We start from the raw sequence: 20,427 nt of genomic DNA on the forward strand, positions 1-20,427 counted from the left end.
AATATAATCAACACATCATCCGGATGCATAGGGTATAATCACATTATCATCATATCCACCAGCCTTGCCGGGTATCATAATATCATCAACATATCATTTGGTCTTGTCGGGTATCATCATAATATCCTCCAGACTTCTCGAATATCATCATAATATCTTCTTGCGTTGCCAGGTATCATCATATCATCATAATATCCTTCGTCCTTACCAGGTATAATCATAACATCAATATATCATCTGGCCTTGCCAGGCATCATCATTACATTGATATATCCTCCAGCCTTGTCATGCATCATCGTCACATCAATATATCATTAAAAAAGAACAAGCCTCAGGAGGGCTAAAGTAAAGTGCAAGCCCCATGATATCTAAAGTAAATGACTAGTTTTTAAATGAAAAGCCCCACGGGGGCTAAAGTAAAGTTCACGCCCCATGAGAGCAAAGGTAAATGACAAGCACCACGAGGGATAAAGTAAAGAGAGGTAAGGAGGAGCATCCCATTATATGTCACCATTCATTGTTGAGGACAATTTATCCTTAATAATATGAATATCTATAGCATTATTATTACAAATCATCAATGGGTTCAACATGTTTAGTAGCATAGCTTCTCATGTAGTCAATAAATATACCTTTTAGAACACTTAATATCATGACTCATAATATTAGCATCAACAAGGCTTTCTAGCATAGTCACTAGTTTGGTTACTAGACAAAAGCATAACATGAATCCAAACATAATCTATATACCATTCTTGTATATAGTCAATAAATGTGCCTTCTAGCACCATTTACATCATTGTCTCTTATATCAATAATAAGGAAGATTTTCAATATGATTTATTATCATAATTATTAAGAATGATTATAACTTGGGCAATAGTATAGTTAATGGTCCGAACACTAGCCTAAATAATGGCTTAATCAAATGTATAATCAGTGACTCATCTTTACATAACCCATAATCTAGTTGTTTAGACCTTGAGAATAATCGTAAGTAATATCATGTACATTGGACCATTAGTAGTGTATTCATTGGCCTACTATTGGCCTAAAGATAATTTATCATAAGTATGAGCGATAGCTAAATCATGAAATAATATATATATATATATATATATATCTTTATTTATATATATATATTATTCATAGCGTGGTCAATAACATCAATTATGGCTTAAGCCATATTACAGTCAAGGGCTCATTTAGTATTATGTTTATTAGCCCAAACATTAGATAATCACAATAACATAATTACTAGCTTGACTCGAGCTTTTGGCTAATAAGGCATACAAGGGCATAATCACTTGGGCCTTATTCTCAATGTAATTCCACATGGCCAAGTAGTACAAAGAGTCATCAATATTGCCTTAAAAGGGCACTCTCTAGTCAAGTACTAAGTGTAAGGGTTTAAGGGAATAAATCCTCAATCATACCTTAAGGTGGGTCAACAAGCCTAAATTTAAATTACCGAAATGAATTCTAAGTTAATTTCTACCCAGGACAAGGCTAAGGTATCTAAATTAACCCTTAGACATATATGAAGCTACCATAAGCCCTAAGGTAGATGTTCTCATTCAAGCACTTTAACCAAGTCCATTAGAACTAAGGCAACCTCCTCTAATATTAACAACTATGGCCAAGTTACTCTAAGTATGATCAACTAGAGAATTTCACGTAAGTTTAAGTGTTCTGAGTCATTTTCATGCTAAACACAAGCAATGAAGTCTATTCCACCTAAAAGTAAATAAGAAACAAGTCAACTTTTCAACCTCTAAGATTCACATAGCTTAATTGGTCCAACTAACCCAAGTATTGCATTTTATCAATCCAATATTTAAAATCATCCCAATATAACAAGATATCACAATTATATCAAAACATAGCTCAATCTATAAGGAGTAAGCCAAGCCTACCTCAAATCCAAAGAAATTTCATGAATCGCTAAACTATTACTTTTCTTTTTTCAGAAGATTATTCAAGGAGCCAATCTATCAAAAACACAATCTACATATCATTACAAGAATTTTGATACCCATATTGCACGATTGTGCTTCGGGTCCAAAAAGGACACTAAAAACCTCAAGTGGGTCCCACATATGAAATATATTTACTAGATCAACCCGATGTTCATACTCCATTAGGGAATCATAACCCTCATGAATCAAGTAAACCCCAAGTTCATTTGGGATAAAATCAAGCCCTCAACATACTCGAGTCTACACCATAAAGGTATAGAAGTGAAGTATGAGTACCAAAATAATGGGTACTCAGTAGGTATCATCGGCCGATTGAGTTAAATCATGTTATAAAAATGATAAAGTGAAAGATAATCATAACTACGTCAAGGTACAGAATCAAACCTGAATCATCTCCATAATCATTATATAAAATCAGCAATTAATTCGAAATAATAGTATATCATAATGCATCAACACATGCCAATATCGAAGTAATAACAAGAATGAAATATCAGAATCACAATATGACATAAGTAGTTAATGCATGCTTATATCATCGTACGTAACAAGTATTAAATACTGAAATAACAATCTAACATGGGGACTAAACGCATGCCCACACCATCGTGCATAAGAAATAAATGATTCAAAATCATAAAGCAACACAAGTGCAATCACAAGCAAACACAAGTAAAAAGTTGGAGGCCATGCACCAATTAGTGCATAAGTAAAGGAACCCATCATGGCATCCCACCAATATTTATATCTAGGCATTATAATTCAACTAGCCGCCATCTAACAAAAGGCCACAAATCATCATATATAAACTATCCATCTATCTACTAATATCTTTTATCAACTAGCACAATCAATTCACAAATCCTTAGTTAACAATTAATCAAAATCATAAATGTAGACATTTATAACTGTAATACCCCACACTTTTTCTAGATTAATTTCGCTCCTAGAATGTTAAGGGTTAGCTTCAAAAATAAATAACAATTGTTACATGTGAATTTTTTCCATATTTATACTCTCCATTGTGTATATAATTTAATAATCTTTCCATTGATACCAAATTTTTCAAAATCCGATACTCGGTTGAGAAGTTATGGCATTTTTAGTAAAGCAGTATGCCATTTAGGCAAGCACCGCGTTGCGGAGAAGGTTAATTTTGTAATTATCAATTTTTAGTGGACCTCTGCGATTGGCCCATGCCAAGGAGAAGTTTCATATCCCAATCGTCCTTTTCCAGTGGCCCAACACAATTTTACCGCATCGCGTTAGAGCCCCATTTCCCAGTTGTTGAAATTCAGTGGCTCACAGCGATGGTGGCACGTCGCGGTGATGGCCAAATTCCTAGTTTTTCCATTTCTAGTGAGCCACCGCGATAGTGGCGCATAGTGGTGGCATGCAAAGTCGGGGTTTTCCAATCCATATTAAAATTTAGAAAGGGTACTTTGGTCAATTCCCAAACCCCCGATTTGTCATAAACTAGGAATTAAGCCTATTCTAAGCACTTCATGCTTATTTTCATCCATTCTCTCTCAAAGAAAAATCTTAGAGCTCAAAGCTTACTTTACAAGAAATCAAATTCCTCCATTTTTTCTCCAAGAAAACTCAAAATTAAGGACTCTAAAATCAAGATAATCAAGAGTTCATCTTCAAGAGCACAAATAGAGATTCAAGTTCAAGCTTTCTTAGAAATTTCATCAATTAAGGTATGTGGAGTTTATGAACAAGGATCCTCTTTCATCCTTGTGCCCAAATTCAAGTTTTTTATTTCAATTTAAATGATTTGGAATGATTATACATGAGTTTTAAATTAGAGTTCATACCCATTATTGTTAATTGTGAGATTATGAAATTTCAAGTATTTTAGAAGTTGAATTGCATGACTATTTTCATATTTTCATGCCTATTGCAGTGATTTCCAGATTTTGAGATGAACTGTCAATGTTTTCATTACCAAGCATGATTATTATGATGTTTTGACATGAGATTGATGCATGGGTTACTATCCCAAGATTGAATATTATTATTTCAAAAAAGATTATGCTTGAAGCATCAAATGATCAGCTTATTTTAAGATTTTCAGAAAGCCTTGATCTTTTGCTCCCCAGATAAGATTTGGAATCCACATTACAAATTTATTACAAATTTCAGAAATCAAAATAGTTTTATTCATAAATTGAATTAGATAAATGCATAATTGGTTTCATAATAACCCTTATGCTAGTTTTTTAAAGTCGATTTTCAACAGAATGAGTATACAGATTAAAAGGCAATAGTATTTAGCATCGAGCGGGTTGTGTGGGATTAGCGTGCCCTATCTTCCACAGAAATACATAGCCAACATAGGTACAAATATAGATTATTCCCATTTCTATATGGATGATAGATATAGATGTGATCACTTAGATTAAGTTATACTCCATGGCAAGAGTATGACACCTAACCCAAGATTGGCACCTTCTGCAATAACTAAATAGTAATATTGTAAATATGTGAAATTTAGGCAGAAACTTTCCATAAGGTTCAATACTGAAATAAAACTGAATATGGTATAACAATTCCAAAATTGAACATCTGCCTGAAAATACTCTAGTCTGAAAGCCTCTACTATTTGAATCATGGAGTTGATGGGAAAAGCCCCCAGCTAACTCCAACTACTAAAAACTGTACTGAAATGTTGAAATAAATACCATGTCCTTGAAATATGAGGACTCACCACTAACTTTGATTGCTAAAAATCTGAACTGCTAAGTATGATCAGGAGACTGTGCGTTTGAAACTATGATATAAAATATCATAGTGCAAAAGAAAGGTATGCGTCAATACTTTGAATGTACAGGTATGCTAAGTGAGGTAGGATAACTTGCATGGGTTCATATGCATGAACAATACTTACTGAATGACATGAGTATGCTGAATGAGAGTACATGCATGAATACATAAATTGTAACTGAGATCATGATAATACTGGATATTAAGTTCTGAATACTGATTAGTTGATATCTAAGTTTACTGATACTATATTACTAATAACTAAGTGACTATATCTGACAATCCTGATTCTGTGAAAAAGTGCTAAGTTCTATATTGAACTGAATTACTGTATCTAACAGTCCTGATTTTGTAGAAATAAATTGAGTTTTACACTGAGACTAGAACTAAAACTGAGACTGTGGGAGGTAATCATCTAATCGACATGCCCCTTTCTAAATAGATTGAGGTCCAACTTGTAACCCTAGTTTGAAGGGTGTCAGTATCGTGCCAAGGGTAAAGACAAACTATAAGTTAACCTTCTCTGGAAATAAGCTCTTTCGTCAACCTTCGCTATTAGAAAAAACTCAAATGATATGTATCAACCCTAGTATGGCAGGAATATATCTCAACCTACACTGGCTACAGAGTTCTGTAATATAGGGATCGCTACTATATGTCAAACCCCCTGCTGGCAGAACTGCTCTCTTCCCTGGGTTAGCTCGGTGCTGAATCCTACTCCCAACTGAATAAACACTAAATTGATTTCCTAGTTCATACTAGGATTGATAGAACTATTATTGAGTTTACTGAGCTCCATTGACCGACGGAATACTATTGAATTCTGTTAGCTAACTGAATACTATTGAGGCCTGAGCTAAATACTGTGACTGATTTCTGAATACTACTGAGTTTTCCTGAGTTCTGTTGCTAACTGAATTCTATTGATCGTGACATGACTGATACTATCTTGAGACTGACCATGGCTCTTGGTAATCAACTAAATTGTTGGTTATTAAATACCTCCAGGACTCGATAGCATAAATTATAAGACATGGCATAATCTTGAAACATAATATATAACTTCTTGGTCATCATACATTCATTGGGACATTTTAGCAAACACTTATATGACATGAACTTGAATACATGCTAACATGATATAATTTTACCATTCAACTCACATAAGTAATTCATCAAACACTTGGAGAGCATAATCCATGCTCATGACATTAAAACAATATATAAGCATCATAATTCAATTCCACATCTACAATTTCAAGGGTTTCAACATGGATTCACATAATAATGCACACATATCAATTAATTTGTAATAAATCATGGAATAAAAACCCAAGTAAAATACTAGTCATGAATACACTTTAATTCCAAGTCATGGAAATCATGAAATCAATCAACTTAAAGTTTTAAAAAGTTTCTTGGACTCCAAGGGTAGAAGGGACCTTGGATGAACACTTTACATACCTTGATTGCTAAATTCTTGAAGAAAACTAGTTAAACCTTGAGCGTTGGATTTGAAATTAAATCACCTAGGGTTTTTGCTCTTGAGTAATTAAGAGAAAGTGAGTGTATTTCGCTTAATGAGGGTTGAATCTTGTGTTTTAGCGGTTGTAAAAAAATGCAAATGCCCTTAAAGATGCGGCTTTTTAATGACTAAAAATTGGACTATTGATGTGCAAACCGATGTGCCACATCATAGGCATCGACATGATAGCCAACGTGTCACGTCGAGTCCACTTTGGTTCACTGGAATTTGAATAGTATATCTCATACGCTCGTAGTGTATCTTTTAAAGTTTGAATGGTCCTTTCTACTTGACCATCTGTCTGAGGATGAAAGGCTGTATTGAGATAAACTCGGTTACCAAGACCTTTTTGGAATGCTTTCCAAAAACGTGAGGTGAACTACGTACCGCTATCTAAAATAATGGATAATGGAACACCATGCAATATGACCAATTCCCTAATATAGAGTTTGGCATAATCCTAAGCTGAATAAGAGGTATGGACTGGTAGGAAATGAGCTAATTTGGTCATCCTGTCTACAATGACCAAAACTGAATCATATTGACGACGAGTACGAGGCAAACCCAACACAAAGTCCATGTTCACTTCTTCCCATTCCAAGGTTGGAATGCTAAAATCCTGCATGGACCTACTAGGCTTCTGATGCTCAATCTTAGCCTGCTGAAATGTTGAGCACTTAGCCATAAACTCTGCAATATCTCTCTTCATCCCACTTCGCCAATAGATCTCCCACAAATCACAGTACATCTTAGTAGCCCCTGGATTAATAGAGTAGCGCGCACCATGTACTTCTACAAGAATTTGCTGCCTTAAGTCATCTACAGCTGACTCGCATAGCCGACCTTGGCAGGAAATACAGTATCTCCCTCTTGGGAGAAAAACTCTATCTTATGATCTCTGACTAATTCCTTCAACTTGACTAGGATGGGATCCTTGTCCTACTTTTCCTTCACCTCAGAAACTAGGGATGATTCTAAACTACTCTACACCCATACACTACCTTCTGCTGAATCGACTAAGTGAACACCAAGTCGGGAAATCTGATGAACTTTTTGAACTAACTTCTTCTTACCATCCTTCACATGAGCAACACTCCCCATAGACATCCTACTAAGAGCATCAGCCACTATATTAGCTTTACTCAAATGATACAAGACACTCATATCATAGTCTTTCAACAACTCTAACCACCTTTTTTAATGGAGGTTTAGGTCTTTCTGGGAGAACACCGTAAGCTCTTATGGTCAGTGAACACATCAACGTGCACCCTATACAAATAGTGCCTCCAAATATTTAAGGCAAAATCTACTGCTGCTAACTCAAGATCATGAGTAGGATAGTTCTTTTTATGGGGCTTAAGATGCCTAGAGGCGTAGGCTATAACCTTGCCTCTCTGTATTAAAACATACCCCAAACTAACTCTAGAAGCATCATAATACACAACCAAGCCATCTGAACCATTTGGCAGGGTCAAAATTGGAGCAGTAGTGATTCGAGTCTTCAACTCCTGAAAACTCTTCTCAGAAGAATCTAACCACTATAATTTGACTTTCTTCTGAGTCATTCTAGACATAGGGGATGTAATAGATGAAAATCCCTTAACAAACCATCAGTAATAGGCAGCCAAGCCTAAGAAACTCCTGATATCTGATGGAGAGATGGGTCTGGGTTAGTTTCTTACTACTTTAGACTTTTGGGGATCAACTCTAATGCCATCACCTACAGAAATGTGGCCAAGGAAAGCTACTGACCTTGGCAAAAATATGCTCTTACTGAATTTAGCAAATAACTGATGATTTTTAGAGTCTGTAATACTATCCTGAGATGGTCTACATAATCATGCTCACTGTGGGAGTAGACAAGAATATCATCTCTGAAGACTAGGATGAACATGTCCAAGTACTTCTTGAACACCTGGTTCATCAAGTCCATAAGGGCTGTTGGCGTATTGGTAAGACCAAATGACATGACTAAGAATTCAAAGTGACCATACCAAGTTCTGAAAGATGTTTATAGGATGTCACATTCTCTGACTCTGAGATGATGATAGCCTGATCTAAGGTCTATCTTAGAAAATTAACTGGCACCCATAAGTTGGTCAAACAAGTCATTAATTCTGGGAAAGGGATACTTGTTTTGTACCATGACTTTATTTAACTAAAGGTAATCAATTCACATTTTGAGGGAACCATCTTGCTTATGCACGAATAAAACTGGTGTACCCCATGGGGACATAATGGGTCTAATGAATCCCTTATCTAGGAGATCCTTCAACTGTTCTTTTAATTCTTTGAGTTCTATTGGAGCCATTTTGTATGATGGAATAGAGATAGGCTAAGTATCTGGAAGAAGGTCTATTTCAAAGTTGATTTCCCTTTTGGGAAAATCTCCGGGAAGATCTTCGAGAAACACATTTGGAAATTCACATGCTAATAATACTAACTCAAATGTAGGGGTTTCTGATCTAGAGTCCTGGACTCGAACGAGATGGTAGACACATTCCTTAGATATCATTTTTCTTACCCTAAGGTAGGAAACAAGCTGACCCCTAAGTGCTGAAGTACTACCCCTCCACTCAAGGATGGGTTTATTTAGAAACTAAAAATGGATAATTTTGTTTCTACAGTCGATTTAGGCATAGCAGGAATAAAGCCAGTCCATTCCGAGAATGACATCAAAATTGGTCTTGTCTAATTCGACTAAGCCTGCTGAAGTGACTTTCTGAGATACTATAACTAAATAGTTCCTATATACCCGTTGGGCTATGATATATTTACCCACTGGGGTAGAGACTGAGAAAAACTCTGCTAGAATTTTGGGACTGACTCCAAAGTCAATAACTATATAAGGAATAGCAAAGGACAAAAAAGCTCTTTGATCTAGAAAAGCATAAATATGTAAATGATAAACCTATAACGTACCAGTGACCACATCAGGAGAAGTTTCCTGGTCCTATCGAGACTGAACGGGATAGAGTCTATTTGGGCATTACCCACTGGTGGCACTGAAAGAGGCACTCTGCTGATTCGAGCGACCAGACTGAGCTGGGGCACAATTATGCTGACGCTACGAACCCACCTAAGGACATTGTCTGACCCTGTGGCCTGGCTTGCCACATCCAAAACACACATCACTGCTAGCTCTACAGATACCCTGGTGATTTTTGCCATACTTTGGACAAAAGGGATTGGTGTAGGCACTGCTAACACTACCCTGGGGTTTAGGGCCTGACACCCTATCCCTGTTTCCATCTCTAAATTTTAGCATAGGAGCACTGGCTGAGGATGCAGCTGGAACTAAGGATTTTGGCCAAAACTAAGAATGATTCCCACCCTCTGACATGGGCTGAGCAAAGTTAAAACTATTTGTTCTTGCTCTTTTGTTCTCCCTCTCTTTCTCTTTATTCTTATCCTCCTCTATCTGCTGAGCATGGACCATGAGCCTGGATATGTCCATCTCCTTAATCAACATTGCAGTCCTACACTTCTTGACCACATTGCTAGACACCTCTGACACAAACTTACTCATATTTGCTCTACTATATGCTACCACATAAGGGGAATATCTAGCTAACTGAGTAAACTTGAGAGAATACTCTTGTACTGTCATGTTTTCCTACTTTAAACTAATAAACTGTAAAACCTTTGCTTTCTTCAACTCTAGCGGGAAGAACCTATACAGAAAAGTAACAACAAACTCCTCCTATTCTATGGGCCCTACATTTGTGGCCCTTTCTGATATTCACTATTTGAACCATGAGTGATCCACATCCTACAACTAATATGCGGCCAACTCAGCGCTCTCAACAGCAGTCACCCCCATAATATCTGTAACTTTCTGCACTTGATTAAGAAATTCCTGAGGTTCCTCATCTGACTTAGACCCAGTAAAAGATAAAGGGTTCATTCGAGTGAAGTCTTAAATTATGATTGCAGAAGTATTATCCATTGGGTTGGTCGGAACAACAGCTGAACGTTCATTTTGTGCTGCCACAGAATAAGCTAGGGTAGTGAAAGCTGCTCTAAATTTAGCGTGGGAGACATGTTCATCCAGGGGATCTGGCTGGATGGGCTAAGGTTCTGGCTGGTCTCTCATTCCTCTACCCTTAGTCCTCTTTGAAGGCATATTCTATAAATGAAAGGGAATCTTGGATTAGACAAAGAGTTTAACTTAAGCTTGTGCTCATTCGTACGACATGTTTACTGAAAGAAGGGAAACTTTTCCTAAAATATCTCGTAGCCTCATGTCTATAAGTGTGGCGCGCTACACACCCATGCACAAGAATTTACTAGATGAGGCTTTCAGAATTCCTAGGACTCTATTGAACCTTAGGCTCTGATACCAAGTTTTTAATGCCTTGAGTCTGTACCCCGAATGCTACACGATGCTCATAGTCCCGAAGGACCACAAGTTAACCCATGACTGGTACCTGCTGCAATAACTGAATAGTAATACTATAAATATGCAAAATTTAGGTGGAAACTTTCAATAAGGTTCAATACTAAAATAAAATTGAATGCGGTATAACAATACCAAAACTGAAGATCTACCTGAAAATACTCTAGTCTGAAAGCCCTCTACATTCTAAATCATGGAGTTGATGGGACAAGCCCCCAACTAACTCCAACTACTAAAAACTATACTGAAATACTAAAATACTAAAATACTAAAATACTAAAATAAACACCATATCCTCGAACTATAAGGACTCACCACTAACTCTGAATACTGAAAATCTGAACTGCTAAGTATGATTAGGAGCCCGTGCATCTGAACCTATGATATAAAACATCATAGCGCAAAAGAAAGGTATGCGTCAGTACTTTGAATGTACTAGTATGCTAAGTGAGGTAGGATGACATATATGGGTTCATATGCATGAACAACACTGACTGAATGACATGAGTATGTTGAATGAGAGTACATACATGAATACATAAACTATAACTGAGATCATGATAATACTAGATATTGAGTTTTAATTACTGATTAACTGATATCTGAGTTTACTAATACTATATTACTGATAACTAAGTGACTCTATCTGACAGTCCTAATTCCGTGGAAATGTGCTGAGTTTTGTATTGAACTAAATGATTGTATCTGATAGTCCTGATTCTATAGAATAGAACTGAGTTCTTTACTAAGACTAGAACTAAAACTGAGACTGTAGGAGGTAAGTATCTAACTGACAGGCCCCTTTCTAAATAGATTGGGGTCTAACCTGTAACCCCAGTTAGAAGCGTGTCAGTATCTGTAACCTCTTTCATCAACCCTTGCTAACAGGAAAAACTCAAATGAGATGTATCAACCCTAGTCTGGCAGGAAGATATATCAACCTACGCTGGCTACGTAGTTCTATAATGCAGGGATTGCTACTAAGGGTCAAACCTTTCATTGGCAGAAAAGCTCCCATCTCTTGGTTAGCTCGATGTTGAATCCTTCTCCCAACTGAATAGACACTTAACTAATTTTCTAGTTCATACTAGGCTTCACTGAACTGTTGCTGAGTTTACTGAGTTCCATTAACTGATGAAATACTACTAAATTCTATTAGTTGACTGAATACTACTGAGGTCTAAACTGAATATTGTGACTGATTTCAGAATACTACTGAGTTTTCCTGAGTTTTATAGCTAACTGAATTTTACTGATCATGACATGACTGATACTATCCTGAGAATAACCACGGCTCTAGGTAATCAGCTAAATTGTCGGGTATTAAATCCCCCCAGTACTTAATAGCATAAATTATAAGACATGGCACAATCTTGAAACATGATAAATAACTACTTGATCATCATACATTCATTAGGATATTCTAGAAAACACTTTCATGACATGAACTTGAATACATGCTAACATGATATAATTTCACCATTCAACTCACATAAGTAATTCATCAAACACTTAGAGAGCATAATCCATGCTCATGACATTAAAACAACATGTAGGTATCATAATTCTATTCCACATATTCAATTTCAAGGGTTTCAACATGGATTCACATGATAATGCACACATATCAATTAATTTGCAATAAATTATGGAACAGAAATCCAATTAAAGTAATAGTCATGAATACACTTTAATTCCAAATCATGGAAATCATGAAATCAATCTACTTGAAGTTTAAAAGAGTTTGTTGGACTCCAAGGGTTGAAGGGACCCTTGGATGAAAACTCTACATAACTTGGTTGCTAAATTCTTGAAGAAAAATGGTGAAACCTTGAGCCTTGGATTTGAAATTAAATCACCTAGGGTTTTTGTTCTTGAGCAATTGAGAGGAAGTGAGTGAATTTTGCTTAATAAGGGCTGAATATCGTGTTTTAGGGCTGAATAGGGGTGGGAAAAAGACCCTAATAGCCTTAAGAATATGTCTTTTTAATGATTGAAAATTGGATTGTCGACGCACAGACTGACGCGCCACGTCGTTGGCATTGATGCGATGGCCAACGCGCCGCATCGAGTCCGTCAGTTTACTAAAATTTGAACTGAGCTGATGGAAAAATTATCTGTCAATGCATTAAGATCGCGTTAACTCACTATTTTGGTCACTCTAACATGATCTAAAAGAGGTTCAAAAAATTCAAAACTTGTCCAGGAACATCTACTGACACTCCTGATCATGAATCAGTCTAAATATCAATACTTTAAGGTCATAAGTGTCGTGAAATAGAGTTAACAATTTACGAAGGCCAAAATAGTACTAAGTCTGAATACTCAGCTAGAATTTTTCTAAGTTTGGGACCCCTTAACAAGCTTTAAAAGGATGAGTTAGGCTTATAATTTTGTGGGATCTTACAATAACAGAAAAGAATAACAGAAAAACTTTTAGAAAATAAAGTGTAAAGGCTCACAACTTTATTTATATTATGTTTTACAAAAAGATATTACCTACAGACTACAACTTTCAGATTTGAGAAATAGAAGTGAGCCCTTTTTACACTTAGACAGTATTATTTATAGACAGAACATTAGTACAGCTTTTAGAACTAAATTTTATGACTCACTAGATTTACCAAGTATGATTTACTATTCATGATTACAGATTTCAGTTTTCATATGTGCCCGCTTATATGATTCATATACATTTAGCATGCATTATTTTACAAAATGTGATGATGATTGATATTATGTTTTACTTATCCATTCACCCAGACCTCACTTTGTAGGAATACATTGGGTCTGTTATTGTTGTTGTTGTTGTTGTTGTGCTTCATTGTCTCATAATGTAAGTTCAGGTGGTCAGTTTCAGCAGTATGAATTTAAAGCATCTCCATCTACTCCCAATAGTTTGTGAGTCCTCATAGTTCGGGGACTTAGTCTTTCAGTTTCCAGCTTATTAGATTTGATGAATCAACATTCTTTCAGACAGATTGAGTCAGCTGGGGGTTTTTCATAGTAACTCTCTAGTTATTAGTAGTAGAGGCTTATCGGACAGCTAGATACGATTTAGACTTATAGTATGGGTTTTTCAGACATTATATTCATATTTTCTTAGTTAATTTAGATAGTTTTCCGCATTCGGTATGATTTTACTATCTACATTTCCTTATTATGAGATTCATACTTTGTAGAAGGTAGATAGGGTTAGCTTAAGGCTACTCATAGTCTTGAGCACCTCGTGACATCTCGGGACTAGTTTTTGGGTCGTTACAATAACAACTAATCATCACCATCACTAAACCCAGTATCACTAACCACCATAATGAAATAATCATCACTATTAAAAACCATCAATGTCGGTAGTCCTATTTATCACTAAGATTCATAAATCTACTAGTAACTATAAGCCACTTAAGTAATATCCACTAGTAAGCATCCTTCCACCTTAATTCAATAACTATACCACTTTATACCTTAACTCATTAAAAGACTATAACCAAAACCTCTAATATCACTATTATAGCCAACTATACAAGAACATAAATAAACATATAATTGTCATACATAAGTCTAGCCGGATTCAAATCGGATATCATCATAACATCAACATATCCATTGTTTTAACCGGGTAGCATACTATCATCAACATATCATCTGGCCAGTCCAGATATCATCACATCATCATCATATACTCCGTCCTTGCCAGACATCATAATATAATCAATATATCCTTTGACTTTGTTGGCTTACATTATATCATCATAATATCCACCAACCTTGTCGGGTATCATTATATTATTATAATATCCTCTAGTCATGACGAGTATCATTATAATATTCTTCGACTTTTTCAGGTATCATCATCTCATCACTATATCCTCTGTCCTTTTTGGGTATCACTATATCATCAATATATTCTTCGACTTTACCGGACATCATCATCATATCAATATATGCTTTGGCCTTTTCAGGCATCATCATCACATCAATAAATCAATAATAAAGAACAATCCACACAAGGGCTAAAGTAAATGACAAGCCCCATGAGCGCTAAAGTAAAGTGCAAGCCCCACGAGGGCTAAAGTAAATGAAAAGTAAGTAAATCACAAGCCCCACTAGGGATAAAGTAAAGTGCAAGCCCCACATGGGATAAAGTAAATGACAAGCCCCATGAGGGCTAAAGTAACGAGAAGTATGGAAAAGCATACCTTTTATATCTCACCACTCACTGTCGAGGATAATTTATCCATAAATATATGAATTTATATAGCATAAATATGACAAAGCATTAACAGGTTCAACATAGTTTGTATCATACATTCTCATGTAGTCAATAAATATACCATTCAAAACACTTAGTATCCCGACTCATCGTATTCGTATCGAGAAGGCTTTCAAGCATAATCACTAGTTTTGTTACTAGACAAAGTCATAACATGAGTCCAAACATAATCTATATTGCATTCTTGTATATAGTCAATAAGCGTGCCTTCTAGCATAATTTACATCATCATTTTTAATATGGACAATAGGAAAGATTTTCAATATGATTTATTAGCATTATTATTAAGCATTATCATAACTTGGGCAATAGTATTGTTAACGACCCAAACACTAGCCTAAATAACGGCTTAATCAAATGTATAATCAATGATTCATCTTTACATAATCCAAATCTAGTCATTTAGACCTTGGGAATAACCATAAGCACATTAGTAGTGTATTCGTTGGCCTACTATTGGCCTAAAGATAATTTATCATTGGTAAGAAAAATGTCTAAAGCATGATGTAATATATATAGCTTAGTTATAGCATGGTCAATAACATCATTTGTGGCTTACGCCATATTATAGTCAAGGCTCATTTAATAGCATGTTCATCAGCCCAAATATTAGATAGTCAAAATAACATAATTACTAGCTTGACACAAGCTTTTAGACAAGAAGGCATAAAAAGGCATAATCGCTAGGGCCTTATTCTTAATGCCATTCCACATGACAAATAATTACCATGAATCATCAATATTACCTCAAAAGGGCACTCTCTAGTAAAGTACTAAGTGTAAGGGTTCAAGGGAAATAATCCATAATCTTGTATTAAGGTGGGTCAACAAGACAACATCTAAATTCCCATAATGCATTCTAAGTCAATTTCTACCCGAGACTAGGCTAAGGTATCTAAACCAATTCTTAGATGTATAGAAAGCCACCGTAAGCCGAAAGCTAGATGTTTTCATTTAAGCACTTTACCAAGTCCATTAGAACTAAGGAAACCTCCTCTAGTAATAGCAACTATAGCCAATTTACTCTAACTATGAGAAACTAGAGCATTTCAACTAAGGTTTATTGTTCTAAGGGATTCTCATACAAAATACAAGCAATGAAGTCTATTCCACCTAAAAATAAAGGGAAACAAGTCAACTTTTCAACCTCTAAGATTCACATAGCTTAATTTGTCCAACTAACCCAAGTCTTCCATTTTATCTAACCAATACTTAAAACCCATTCCAATATAACAAGATATCATAGTTATATCAACACATAGCTCAATTTAACAAGGATTAAGCCCAGCCTACCTCAAATCAAAAGAAATCCCATGAACTACTAAGCCTTCGCTTTACCTTTCCGAGAAGATTCTTTAAGGTGCCAAGCTATCAAAAATACAATCTATACATTATTATGAGAATTTTGATACCCATATGGCACCATTGTGTTTTGGGTCTAAAAAAATAATACCAAAAATCCCAAGTGAGTCCCACATATGGAAAACATATTTTCGAGATCAACCTAATGTTCATACACCATTAGTAAATCATAACCCTCAAGAATCAAATAAAACCCAAGCTTATTTAGGATAAAATCAAGCCCTCAAGCAATATAGGGTTTTGGAAAAAAATTCAAGAAATTGAAGCATGGAAGTAAAGGATTCTGTAGTGCCCCAAATCTTGTACTGGAATGCTACATGGTTCTCATGACCCCGAAGGACCACAAACAAACCTATGACTGATATCTGTACCAGAACACTGTATAATATACTTTATAAATACAGAAATAAAGACTGAAAGGCCATAAGGTTCAAACTATAATATAACTGATAAAACATAACATTTGGAGAGGGTATAAAATACTCAAAACAGCTAAAATAACTGTCTAAACATGCTAGTCCAAAAGCCTCTAAACTGTCTGAATAAGGAGTTGATGGGACATGTCCCCAACTAACTCCAACTACTAAAATAAATTAATTAATGAGATAATAAAATAATGGTCACGTCCTCGAAGGATGAGGACTCACTACTAACTCTGACTGGTAAGACTGGGATACTACTGATGCTCTCGAGCTCGTACTTCTGAACCTATGGTATAACACACCATAGCATAAATGTGTCGGTACGTTTGAATATACTGGTATGCATGTGAGGTAGGCTAAATGCAAAAGGGTTCACATGAATGAACTATACTAACTGACTGCGTAACATGAACATGAGAGTACATACATGAATACATAATAACTGTAACTAAGTTTGTTATAATATGATTACTGAGTATGAGTACTGATAACATGAGATACTAATACTGAGTGACTGTGTTTGACAGTCTAGGATATGATAGAACTAGCTGAGTTCCGTACTATTCTGAGTTAACTGTACTTGACAGTCCTAAAATCAGAAGAACTATCTGATTTCTTTTACTGAGACTAAATGACTGTATCTGACAGTACTGGTCTGTAACTAAAACTGTGGGAAGTAGTCATCTAACTGAAATGCCCCTAATAAAGCAATATAGCTGAGTTGGGTTCCAATCTGTAACCCCAATTGGAAGAGTATCAATACCGTGCCACTGGTAAGGACAAGCTGTGGGTGACCCTTATCTGACAGTATCCCCAAAAGAGAATGGTGGGTCCCTCATCTAACGGTGCTTATCTACCTCATCAACTCTTACCTGATAGTATTGAGGTCTCAATTTATGCCGGCTACATAGTTCTGGAATGTAAGGATGACATCTAAGAATCACACCCTCATCTGATGGTGTGTGTTCCCATCCTTGGGTTAACTTAGTGCTAATTCCTACTCCCATCCGAATAGATACTAAACATGATTAATTGAACTAGACTAAACTGAATTAACTGAGTTTCATTGGCTAACATAATATTACTGAGATTACTGAATTTCTAAGATAACTGAGATTACTGAGTTTACTTAGTTTTCTTGAGTCACATGACTAGCCGAATTTCTATGAACATGGCTCGACTGAGAGTATCTTGAAAATATGACACTAGCTCTAGGCACACAGCTAATTGTTGGGTACAAGTACCCCCAGGACTCGACAGAATGAAACTGACAAAACATGACTTTCTTGACTACATGACCAACATCACAATCCATAATACATTAAGTTGGAGATTTCATGAAGTAGAAGTTCTAAATCACCCAGGGGCTACACATGTATCCATAATTCACTGACTAATACATTTTATCAAATATTTGACATACATAAACTTGTACATGATTGGGGATTTCATATTATCATACTAGTATGGCACTTTTCCTTCACATAGGCATATAATCGAACACATGGGGAGCATGCTTTGGTTATACAATCATCAACACATCTACTAATCATGGATACATCAATCAACATGTAAATTTAAGGTTTTATCATGATTATTATGCCAATCACCATATCCTAGGGTCAATCATTGGAATATATAATTTCAAACATGAATCAAAATCCTAAAACATCATGAACATGAATTTCAATTCAATTTAAATCATGAACATTCATAAATACACAAATCTTGGATTTTGAAAAGAGATTCTTAAGATTCATGGGTGAAAGGGACCTATGAATCAACACATGACATACCTGGGTTGTGAGTTTTCTTAAAGTTCTTGGACTTGAAGAACTTGAATCTCTTAGTTTCTTGAATAAGATTTGGATCTTGTTCTTAGGGATTATCTTTGAGAGAAAACCCTAATTTAATATTGTAGATGGATAATGAACTTATGAGCCTTAATCTGATATAATTAGGGGTTAAAATGGGTGGAAAAAGACCCAAATACCCTTTTAAAAATAACTTTAAAATAACTGAACAAACTATGCGATGGTAGGTGTGACTGTCCATCACTAGGTCGATGGTCCATCGGTCTTGATCAGCACACCTGGGAAGAATAGGGGTTCACTGCCTCTGCTGCGACGACTTGGGCAATGGTCCGTCGCTAGCTCGATGGTCCATAGGCCTGAGCTGTCACCCTTAGGAAGAATATGGTCTCACTACCTCCACTGTGAAGGCTTGGGCGATGATCCATCGCTAGCTCGATGGTCCGTCGGCTCTCATCATCGCACCTGGGCGATTTTGATTGCCTTCTGTATTTTGGCCATAACTTTCTACCCCGATACCAGATTTGGACAAAATTGGTATCGTTGGAAAGCTAATTTAATTTCCCACATGATAAAAAGTGAAAATCTTAAAAATTCTGCATATATAAAAGTAGATTCATCTTTAAAAGTAAGTTTCTAACATACTTGGGATGATTTCAAGCTAAGTAGAAGTACAGGGTATTACAATATCTCTCCCTTGAGAACATTCATCCTTGAATGAGACTAAGTGAGAGGGGAAAACATAAACTTATGTACATACTGAACATGAATAACTGGAAAATGATCTCATGACTGATTTGACTGATAACTGAATATATATCATACTGAACACATATATCTAATGCATGTGTAACTGATTCATAAATGGATGACTAAGTGTTCTGATGAACCAAGGTTCTCACAATGAGAATATATATCTGATGCATGATTATATAACTGAACTGATACATGAATGCATGATTGAATATGTAATGGTATTTAATACCAAGTTCGTGATGGAATTCTAAACATGAACTGTATGCCAAGCTTGTTATAGAAATATGAACATAAAACTGAAAAAGCTTAAGGAGAATTGTTACCTTAAGCTTGATCCGAGTTAGCGACAAAAAAGTAAGGATACTTCGTACGCATGTCTGCTTCTTCCTCCCAAGTAGCTCCCTCGATGGACTGATTCTGCCAAAGAACTTTAACTAGAGGGCCTTCTTTGTTTCTCAGTCTACGCGCCTAGTAGTCTAGGATTTCAACTGGAATCTCTTCATAAGAGAGGTTTTTCTGAACATCTATGCTCTAAATAGGGAATACGACCGCTAGGTCACCTATTAACTTCTTGAGAAAAGAGACATGGAAGACCTGATGAACTGAGGCTAGATCTGAAGGTAATTCTAGATCATAAGCTACCTTGCCAAAGTAACTAAGAATTTTGAAGAGACCGACATATCGGGGGCTGAGCTTTCCCCTCTTCCCAAATCTCTTCACTCCTTTCATGGGAGAGATCTTTAGAGAGACATAATCACCAATCTTGAACTTAAGATCCTTTCTGCGCACATCTGCATATGACTTCTGTTGGCTCTGAGCAGCCCGGAGTCTTTCTCTGATCAACTAAACTTTCTCTAAGGAATTAAACACTAAATCAGGCCCTATGAATAAGGCCTCACTAACTTCAAACTAACCGATTAGAGATCTGCATCTCCTACCATAGAAAGCTTCGATTAGAGCTATTCGAATACTAGAATGATAGCTGTTATTGTATGCAAACTCAATCAAAGGCAAGTGGTCATCCCAACTACCCTTGAAATCAATTTTAAACGCCCTTAGCATATCTTCTAAAGTCTAAATGGTCCTTTTTGCTTGACCATCTTTCTAAGGATCAAAGGTTGTACTGAGATG

This window comes from Capsicum annuum, chromosome 5 (genome assembly GCF_002878395.1).
Source record: "Capsicum annuum cultivar UCD-10X-F1 chromosome 5, UCD10Xv1.1, whole genome shotgun sequence".
NCBI lineage: Eukaryota > Viridiplantae > Streptophyta > Magnoliopsida > Solanales > Solanaceae > Capsicum > Capsicum annuum.